We start from the raw sequence: 10,686 nt of genomic DNA on the forward strand, positions 1-10,686 counted from the left end.
CCCTAGTACCGAAAGTACGACACCTTCGCGATCTGCACACGTTCAGTTCGGTGACGTCCCACGAACTCTCGATCCAGCTGTGTGTCGAGGGAGAGCTTCGTCAGCACGACGGCGTGATGACGGTGATGATGAAGTTACCGGTGCAGGGCTTCACCTAAGCACTACGACGATATGACCGAGGTGGATTATGGTGGAGGGGGGCACCGCACACGGCTAAGATAGTTGTCTATTGTGTCTTCTAGGGTGCCCCCTGCCCCCGTATATAAAGGAGCAAGGGGGGAGGCCGGCCAGCCCTAGGGCGCGCCAAGGAGGGGAGGAATCCTCCTCCTAGTAGGAGTAGGATTCCTCCTTTCCTAGTCCTACTAGGAGGGGGAAGGAAGGAGTGGGAGAGGAGAAGGAAAAAGGGGGGCGCCACCCCCCTCCTAGTACAACTAGTAAAACGCCCGTGCGTTGCCACGGGCTTTTTAAAATTTGTACCATGGTAAATCAAACATTTTTATGGCAATTTATGTTTGTGGGGGATGGCAAGCATGACACATCCGCTTTAGTTCATTTTATTCAGAAAATTTCCGTGCTCGTAAACTAAAAGTGCCATCCTCACGCCAACTAACTGTCATAAAAAACGTTCGGTTTGCCATGCTTAAAAATCCGACGTTATTTTCTCCAGGCCTGCTTTGGCTAAATCGACAGAGGCTTGGCTTATTATGTTTCGGGCCTTTAGCTAGCATAGAGAATAAAGTAGTTGTCCTGAGAGCTGAATAAACTATGTCATTGGCATAACAGCGTTACCTGCAAAGTAACTCAAGCAGCAACATCACTGTTAATCTTGTTATTAAAGAATCATGAGTGCATCAAGCTTAGTAATGTCGATTGTAGTATCAGGATGCAAAATGTTACTAACCGCTTCTGATTTTTCAAACATGTATACAACTACATGCCTTCAGTATTTTCCGCTGACAACTAAAGGAAGGAATCAAAAGTCTAAAAGTTATAACTGGAAACGTCACATTATATTCACAAAATTTATTGTTTGCTTGTTGTTTAATAAGCCAAATCCCAAATGTGGTGATCTGCTAGAAAGATAGGACCCAGATCCGATACTACAAAACTAAAAACGATTGTCCCCAGAATTGTGATCGCACAATGCAAATAAGCAATACCTGACAGAACTGTTCAAAACCACATCTCAATTCCGAAATTTCTAGCAGTGCTTTCCTTCCAGCAACTAAAATAAACCATGAAAATGATAACAGTCATAATTTTTTTTATCAATTATGGTGAACTCAATCATGAACAATTACCAAAATCTGAAGTACCACTAAAATTCTCTTCCTCTCCTGAAATTAATAAAAGAAGAAATATAGGAAATTCCTCGATCCAATACATGGAAGGAACATATCTATACACCTACTTCTCACACATCTTTTCTCCAAACTACTTCAGAATTTTCATAAGACACTGAGAGTTGTTACAACGATATGGTGAGAAAACAAACAAAAAGCTTCTACATTCCAGTCCTAGGAGATCGAAACAAGAGAACCATCAAGTAACAGTCAACCACAGATTGAATTCCAAAACAGTAATGCGAAAGAATGAATTAGAACCACAGCTTGCAGTATCTGGTAATTGCAACAAACTACCAGTCCTCGAAGTACGCAGATATATTGTCTTGCAGATTTTCGGCTAACAATCTCTTCTGAAGATTGCAAAGTCTGGCATGCCCTTAACTGTTTATTTAAAGAATGTAATCATTGTCTAATTTTGCATAGCCATGCAAACAAGTTAACTGTTTTTAAATTAAATCTCACCATTACATTTGATTGTAGATCTAACCAAGGGTGTGGGGTGCATATGCAGTCTATTAATCTTGACATAAACTAAAAAGTGATTACATTGACGTGATGCAGTTCATTGGTCTTGATAGTTAGCTGATATAAGTGACATAATAAGTAAGGAATTTCACACAACGAAGGTGCCCGATCGATATACATATTCTAAATTCCCTACAAACCTCGAGCATGTTAGGAACACCTGGACATGCTTCCTTTGAAAGCTAGAAAAATATCTACGTAACATAGCACAAGTAGATGAAGAACTTTTGAATGATGATTTGGGGAGAGCTCTTGAAGCTATTAAATAGGTATAGACGGGGAGGATTGGATGAGCATTACAAATTCCAAGAGTCAGAGCATTGTCACTTATATTAGCTAATATCAGTACAGGGGGATGCAACTGAAGAATAGTAGATTCGTCAGAGATAAGTAGAGGGAATGCAACTGAAGAATAACAGTCGGTCCAGCAGTGATTTTTTTAAATGAATATATTTTGTTTGGCTCAAAATCCTCTTGTGTTCTGACGCTATGCAGCCATTGATTGAGAGTTCATGTTTTTTGTGGGATGAACAAAATAAACTTGGTGGCAGACTGAAACTTTTGGCGTCATGGTACGTCCCTCTTAATGGTTTACACCTCTTCTCAAATTCTGAAATTAAACAATACTCGTGCCTGGCCTCAGAAACCAGGTTCAGGAACAATTCCCTTCTTTTGTGTGCAGGTAAACACAATACTCATTGTTATTTGTACGGTTTATGGCAGGTCATCGTTGATGAGAATGGATAGGAAATTCAAAGTTAATGTAGCGGATAGCTTTGAACTACAGTTTTTGTGGTTATATCTCTGGTGATGATTGTAGCGGGTAACTTGTTGACGTATTTCCACCAGCATCTTTGGGATCCAAGTGTACTTCAGATTACCGTTCTATAGTTTACCTCTCTAAACAATTCAACTTCTGTTTACTGTTGTATATAGTTTACTTCTCTAATCAGTTCAACAAATAATATTATCACTGGCCCACTGAAAGATTTATTTGGTTCATTTGCCCGTCTGAATATGTAGTGGCCATAGAATTGACATAGCACAGGTTGAGTGTTGTACTTCTATTAGCAAAGATCATATGTGGTTCATATTTTCATATGATTTGCTCGTCAGCTAGTAAGACATCGCCTAGGAAGATACAAGCAGCCAAAACATGTAGACAACACCAGATTTTAAAATACCCTTCCCATCGGAGCTCCTTCAGTTTAGAGGATCTAAGGTATAGGTAATAGATCTCACCTGAATCAACAAGATGAGTACCTCTGAATTGAACAGATGGTGTACTACTCGATGGGGGTTGTGAGCTGATTGTAGTTCTATTGCTTCAGAGTTGTGAATATGCAGGTTGCACTATCCATACATACCTATTAGTTATTCATCAAAAAATCAGTGGACTTCATAAAATAGTTGAAGTAATGCCACAATCCAATTTCATGGTCCTTGTATATGAGAGTGAACTTGTACAGTCTGTTACAGTATAAGAAATCACATACCTTGCCGTGATATTTGAAGGCAAGCCTACATGAAAGACCAACATCAATAGTAGTCAGACAGTGTGCACAGCCGACTGCTGCTTCGTTCAGCCATGGCAGCACACACTCTACCCGCGACACCATGCCCCAAGGCATAAGCATGCTACCATTGTCAATTGGAGGACGGGGCAGCGACCTGCTGGCGCTGAGTAACGATTGTCGCCCGCATACCCTAGCGGGAGGCGATGTTCGTCGCCAGAGGACGAGAGGTTTAGCCCACCTGCAAGTTAACAAATCCAACAGCGATCAATCCGTCCCAACCTACTGACAACGAATCCACCTTGAAAGACAGAGCAACCAGATCGAATCTCACGAGCGCTCACTCCACCAAGACGCATCCAGTGAATCCACAGGCAGGACGGATCGACGGCACCGTACCTTTCCTCTCTGTTCATCGACCCACCCGCCACCGTCAGCCTCGCGACAGAGCATAGCGCTGCAAAGAGAGGAGGAGACAGGTCCTGGGATCTCACCTTCGGCAGGCGACGTCGGCGGCGGCGGCAACCCCGACGAAGATCTCCCTGGGGTCATGCCCCTCTCGGAACTCGACGGCGGCCGTGGCGAACCTCTGCCGCGGTGTCCCGACGGCGACCTGGAGGTCCGCAATGAAGGTGGCGGCGGCTCCTCCAGGACCTCGGCGGCAGCAAAGGGATCTGCGATGGCGGCTAGGGCGTGGTTTCCGTCGCCGTAGCGAATAGATCGGCGACGGCGAAGGGATCGGCGGCGGCGATGGCGGCTGGGGCGTGGGTTCTCCTAATCTCGTCCTCGTAGCGAGACTGCCCTCGCTCGTCAGTTTTTTCTTTTCTTTTTGCACGACGGGGCCTCGCATCCCTGGTTCATCCGTTTTTGATTTCTTCCCACAGCTTATTTCCTCCGTTTTTTTTCTCGTGCGAGGGGCCTCGCTACGTGGTTTTTCCTGGGTTTTTTTTCTTGCGACGAGATCGCTACCACAGGGGATCGTTACTTCGGACGCGGAGGAGGACGGAAAAAACCCGACAAAGGTGGGACGAAAAAAAACCATGATAGGTGGGACGAAAATAAACTCGGAACGGAGACTACCAACTGAGACATTAGGAGTAGAGATTTGGACTCAAGGGGGAGGGGCGCGCGGCCTGCCCTGGCAGCCCCCCTCTCTCTCCACTAAGGCCCATCCAGGCCCACTAGTTCCCCGGGGGAGTTTCGATAACCCTCCGGCATTCCGGTTTTCTCCGAAATCACCCGGAACACTTGCGGTGTCCGAATATAGCCGTTCAATATATCAATCTTTATGTCTCGACCATTTTGAGACTCCTCGTCATGTACGTGATCATATCCGGGACTCCGAACTACCTTCGGTACATCAAAACACATAAACTCGTAATACCGATAGTCACCGAACGTTAAGCGTGCGGACCCTACAGGTTCGAGAACTATGTAGACATGACCGAAACACGTCTCCGATCAATAACCAATAGCAGAACCTGGATGTTCATATTGGCTCCCACATATTCTATGAAGGTCTTTATCGGTCAAACTGCATAACAACATACGTTGTTTCCTTTGTCATCGGTATGTTACTTGCCCGAGATTCGATCGTCGGTATCTCAATACCTAGTTCAATATCGTTATCGGCAAGTCTATTTACTCGTTCCGTAATGCATCATCCCGCAACTAACTCATTAGTCACATTGCTTGCAAGGCTTATAGTGATGTGCATTACCGAGAGGGCCCAGAGATACCTCTCCGACAATCGGAGTGACAAATCGTAATCTCGATCTATGTTAACTCAACAAACATCATCGGAGACACCTGTAGAGCACCTTTATAATCACCCAGTTACGTTGTGATGTTTGGTAGCACACTAAGTGTTCCTTCGGTATTCGGGAGTTGCATAATCTCATAGTCATAGGAACATGTATAAGTCATGAAGAAAGCAATAGCAAATAAACTAAACGATCAAGTGCTAGGCTAACGGAATGGGTCAAATCAATCACATCATTCTCTAATGATGTGATCCCATTAATCAAATGACAACTCATGTCTATGGCTAGGAAACTTAACCATCTTTGATTCAACGAGCTAGTCAAGTACAGGCATACTAGTGACACTCTGTTTGTCTACGTATTCACACATGTACTAAGTTTCCGGTTAATACAATTCTAGCATGAATAATAAACATTTATCATGATATAAGGAAATATAAATAACAACTTTATTATTGCCTCTAGGGCATATTTCCTTCAGTCTCCCACTTGCACTAGAGTCAATAATCTAGATTACACAGTAATAATTCTAACACCCATGGAGTCTTGGTGCTGATCATGTTTTGCTCGTGAGAGAGGCTTAGTCAACGGGTCTGCAACATTCAGATCCGTATGTATCTTGCAAATCTCTATATATCCCTTATTGACTTGATCGCGGATGGAATTGAAGCGTCTCATGATGTGCTTGGTTCTCTTGTGAAATCTGGATTCCTTTGCCAAGGCAATTGCACCAGTATTGTCACAAAAGATTTTCATTGGACCTGATGCACTAGGTATGACACCTAGATCAGATATGAACTCCTTCATCCAGACTACTCCATTTGCTGCTTCTGAAGCAGCTATGTACTCCGCTTCACACGTAGATCCTGCCACGATGCTTTGCTTAGAACTGCACCAACTGACAGCTCCACCATTCAATATAAACATGTATCCGGTTTGTGACTTAGAGTCATCCGGATCAGTGTCAAAGCTTGCATTGATGTAACCATTTACGATGAGCTCTTTGTCACCTCCATAAACGAGAAACATATCCTTAGTCCTTTTCAGGTATTTTAGGATGTTCTTGACCGTTGTCCAGTAATCCACTCCTGGATTATTTTACTACCTCCCTGCTAAACTAATAACAAGGCACACATCAGGTCTGGTACACAGCATTGCATACGTGACAGAACCTATGGCTGAAGCATAGGGAATGACCTACATTTTCTCTCTATCTTCTGCAGTGGTCGGGCATTGAGTCTAACTCAACTTCACACCTTGTAACACATGCAATAACCCTTTCTTTGCTTGATCCATTTTGAACTTCTTCAAAACTTTAGCAAGGTATGTGATTTGTGAAAGTCCAATTAAGCGTCTTGATCTATCTCTATAGATCTTGATGCCCAATATATAAGCAGCCTCATCGAGGTCTTTCATTGAAAAACTCTTGTTCAAGTATCCTTTTATGCTATCCAGAAATTATATATAATTTCCAATCAACAATATGTCATCCACATATAATATTAGAAATGCTACAGAGCTCCCACTCACTTTCTTGTAAATACAGGCTTCTCCAAAAGTCCATATAAAACCATATGCTTTGATCACACTATCAAAACGTTTATTCCAACTCCGAGATGCTTGCACCAGTCCATAAATGGATCGCTGGAGCTTGCACACTTTGTTAGCATCCTTTGGATTGATAAAACCTTCAGGGTGCATCATATACAACTCTTCTTCCAGAAATCCATTCAGGAATGCAGTCTTTACATCCATTTGCCAAATTTCATAATCATAAAATGCAGCAATTGCCAACATGATTCAGACGGACTTAAGCATTGCTACGGGTGAGAATGTCTCATCGTAGTCAACTCCTTGAACTTGTCGAAAACCTTTCGCAACAAGTCGAGCTTTGTAGACATTAACATTACCGTCAGTGTCAGTCTTCTTCTTGAAGATCCATTTATTCTCGACGGCTTGCCGATCATCGGGCAAGTCAACCAAAGTCCAAACTTTGTTCTCATACATGGATCCCATCTCAGATTTCATGGCCTCAAGCCATTTCGCGGAATCTGGGCTCATCATCGCTTCCTCATAGTTTGTAGGTTCCTCATGGTCAAGTAACATGACCTCCAGAATAGGATTACCGTACCACTCTGGTGCGGATCTTAGTCTGGTTGACCTACGAGGTTCGGTAGTAACTTGATCTGAAGTTACATGATCATCATGTTGGAAATATGCCCTAGAGGCAATAATAAATTGGTTATTATTATATTTCCTTGTTCATGATAATCGTTTATTATCCATGCTAGAATTGTATTGATAGGAAACTCAGATACATGTGTGGATACATAGACAACACCATGTCCCTAGTAAGCCTCTAGTTGACTAGCTCGTTGATCAATAGATGGTTACGGTTTCCTGACCATGGACATTGGATGTCGTTGATAACGGGATCACATCATTAGGAGAATGATGTGATGGACAAGACCCAATCCTAAGCCTAGCACAAGATCGTGTAGTTCGTTTGCTCAGAGCTTTTCTAATGTCAAGTATCATTTCCTTAGACCATGAGATTGTGCAACTCCCGGATACCGTAGGAATGCTTTGGGTGTACCAAACGTCACAACGTAACTGGGTGGCTATAAAGGTGCACTACAGGTATATCCGAAAGTGTCTGTTGGGTTGGCACGAATCGAGACCGGGATTTGTCACTCCGTGTAAACGGAGAGGTATCTCTGGGCCCACTCGGTAGGACATCATCATGTGCACAATGTGACCAAGGAGTTGATCACTGGATGATGTGAGTTACGGAACGAGTAAAGAGACTTGCCGGTAACGAGATTGAATAAGGTATAGGGATACCGACGATCGAATCTCGGGCAAGTAACATATCGATAGACAAAAGGGAATTGTATACGGGATTGATTGAATCCCCGAAATCATGGTTCATCCGATGAGATCATCGTGGAACATGTGGGAGCCAACATGGGTATCCAGATCCCGCTGTTGGTTATTGACCGGAGAACGTCTCGGTCATGTCTGCATGGTTCCCGAACCCGTAGGGTCTACACGCTTAAGGTTCGATGATGCTAGAGTTATAGGGAAAGCATGTACATGGTTACCGAATGTTGTTCGGAGTCCCGGATGAGATCCCGGACGTCACGAGGAGTTCCGGAATGGTCCGGAGGTAAAGATTTATATATGGGAAGTCCTGTTTTGGTCACCGGAAAAGTTTCGGGTGATATCGGTAATGTACCGGGACCACCGGGAGGGTCCCGGGGGTCCACCAAGTGGGGCCACCAGCCCCAGAGGGCTGCATGGGCCAAGTGTGGGAGGGGACCAGCCCCAGGTGGGCTGGTGCGCCCCCCACAAGAGGCCCAGGGCGCAAGAAAAGGGGGAAGGGGGAAACCCTAGGCTCAGATGGGCCTAAGGCCCATCTAGTGGGGCGCCCCCTCTCTCCCCCCTTGGCCGCCCCCCAAGCCCCATCTAGGGCTGGCCGCACCCCTTGGGGGGGGGAACCCTAGATGGGGGCGCAGCCCTCCCCCTCCCCTATATATACTTGAGGTTTGGGGCTGCCATAGACACGAGAACGTCTCTCTTTCGGCGCAGCCATACCCCTCTCCCTCCTCCTCCTCTCCCGCGGTGCTTGGCGAAGCCCTGCGGGATTGCCACGCTCCTCCATCACCACCACGCCGTCGTGTTGCTGCTGGATGGAGTCTTCCCCAAACTCTCCCTCTCTCCTTGCTGGATCAAGGCATGGGAGACGTCACCGGGCTGCACGTGTGTTGAACGCGGAGGCACCGTTCTTCGGTGCTTAGATCGGAATCAACCGCGATCTGAATCGCTTCGAGTACGACTCCCTCATCCGCGTTCTTGCAACGCTTCCGCATCGCGATCTACAAGGGTATGTAGATGCACTCCCCTTCCCCTCGTTGCTAGGTTACTCCATAGATTGATCTTGGTGATGCGTAGAAAATTTTGAATTTCTGCTACGTTCCCCAACAGTGGCATCATGAGCTAGGTCTATGCGTAGTTTCTATGCACGAGTAGAACACAAAGTAGTTGTGGGCGTAGATGTTGCCAATTCTTCTTGCCGTTACTGGTCTTATCTTGTTTCGGCGGCATTGTGGGATGAAGCGGCCCGGACCGACCTTACACGTACGCTTACGTGAGACAGGTTCCACCGACTGACATGCACTAGATGCATAAGGTGGCTAGCTGGTGTCTGTCTCTCCCACTTTAGTCGGAACAAATTCGATGAAAAGGGTCCTTGTGAAGGGTAAATAGAAATTGGCATATCACGTTGTGGTCTTACGTAGGTAAGAAACGTTCTTGCTAGAAACCTATACAAGCCACGTAAAAACTTGCAACAACAATTAGAGGACGTCTAACTTGTTTTTGCAGCATGTGCCTTGTGATGTGATATGGCCAGAAGATGTGATGAATGATATATGTGATGTATGAGATTGATCATATTCTTGTAATAGGAATCACGACTTGCATGTCGATGAGTATGACAACCGGCAGGAGCCATAGGAGTTGTCTTTATTTTTTGTATGACCTGCGTGTCATTGAATAACGCCATGTAAGTTACTTTACTTTATTGCTAAGCGCGTTAGCCATAGAAGTAGAAGTAATCATTGGCGTGACAACTTCATGAAGACACAATGATGGAGATCATGATGATGGAGATCATGGTGTCATGCCGGTGACGAAGATGATCATGGTGCCCCGAAGATGGAGATCAAAGGAGCAAAATGATATTGGCCATATCATGTCACTATTTTTGATTGCATGTGATGTTTATCATGTTTACATCTTATTTGCTTAGAACGACGGTAGCATAAATAAGATGATCCCTCACTAAAATTTCAAGAGAAGTGTTCCCCCTAACTGTGCACCGTTGCGAAGGTTCGTTGTTTCGAAGCACCACGTGATGATCGGGTGTGATAGATTCTAACGTTCGAATACAACGGGTGTTGACGAGCCTAGCATGTACAGACATGGCCTCGGAACACATGCGAAACACTTAGGTTGACTTGACGAGCCTAGCATGTACAGACATGGCCTCGGAACACAAGAGACCGAAAGGTCGAGCATGAGTCGTATAGAAGATACGATCAACATGGAGATGTTCACCGATGATGACTAGTCCGTCTCACGTGATGATCGGACACGGCCTAGTTTGACTCGGATCATGTATCACTTAGATGACTAGAGGGATGTCTATCTGAGTGGGAGTTCAATAATCAAATGAACTTCATTATCATGAACATAGTCAAAAGGTCTTTACAAATTATGTCATTGCGCTTTAGTTCTACTGTTTAAGATATGTTCCTAGAGAAAAATTTAGTTGAAAGTTGGTAGTAGCAATTATGCGGACTGGGTCCGTAAACTGAGGATTGTCCTCATTGCTGCACAGAAGGCTTATGTCCTTAATGCACCGCTCGGTGTGCTGAACCTCAGCGTCGTCTGTAGATGTTGCGGAACATCTGACATACACGTTTTGATAACTACGTGATAGTTCAGTGCGTAATGCTAACGGTTTAGAATTGT

At 44.8% G+C, this 10,686-nt stretch overlaps 1 long non-coding RNA gene across 1 annotated transcript; it reads right to left on the minus strand.

Annotated features, from left to right (window-relative positions):
- Window positions 1–2,838: 2,838 nt before the first annotated feature.
- Window positions 2,839–4,220, minus strand: LOC109738228 (uncharacterized). The gene is made up of 4 exons (XR_012182934.1): window positions 3,880–4,220; window positions 3,720–3,793; window positions 3,368–3,626; window positions 2,839–3,238 (listed from the first exon to the last, which is right to left on the minus strand). It is a non-coding gene; the product is annotated as an uncharacterized lncRNA (long non-coding RNA).
- Window positions 4,221–10,686: the final 6,466 nt, after the last annotated feature.

This window comes from Aegilops tauschii, chromosome 1 (assembly GCF_002575655.3).
Source record: "Aegilops tauschii subsp. strangulata cultivar AL8/78 chromosome 1, Aet v6.0, whole genome shotgun sequence".
NCBI lineage: Eukaryota > Viridiplantae > Streptophyta > Magnoliopsida > Poales > Poaceae > Aegilops > Aegilops tauschii.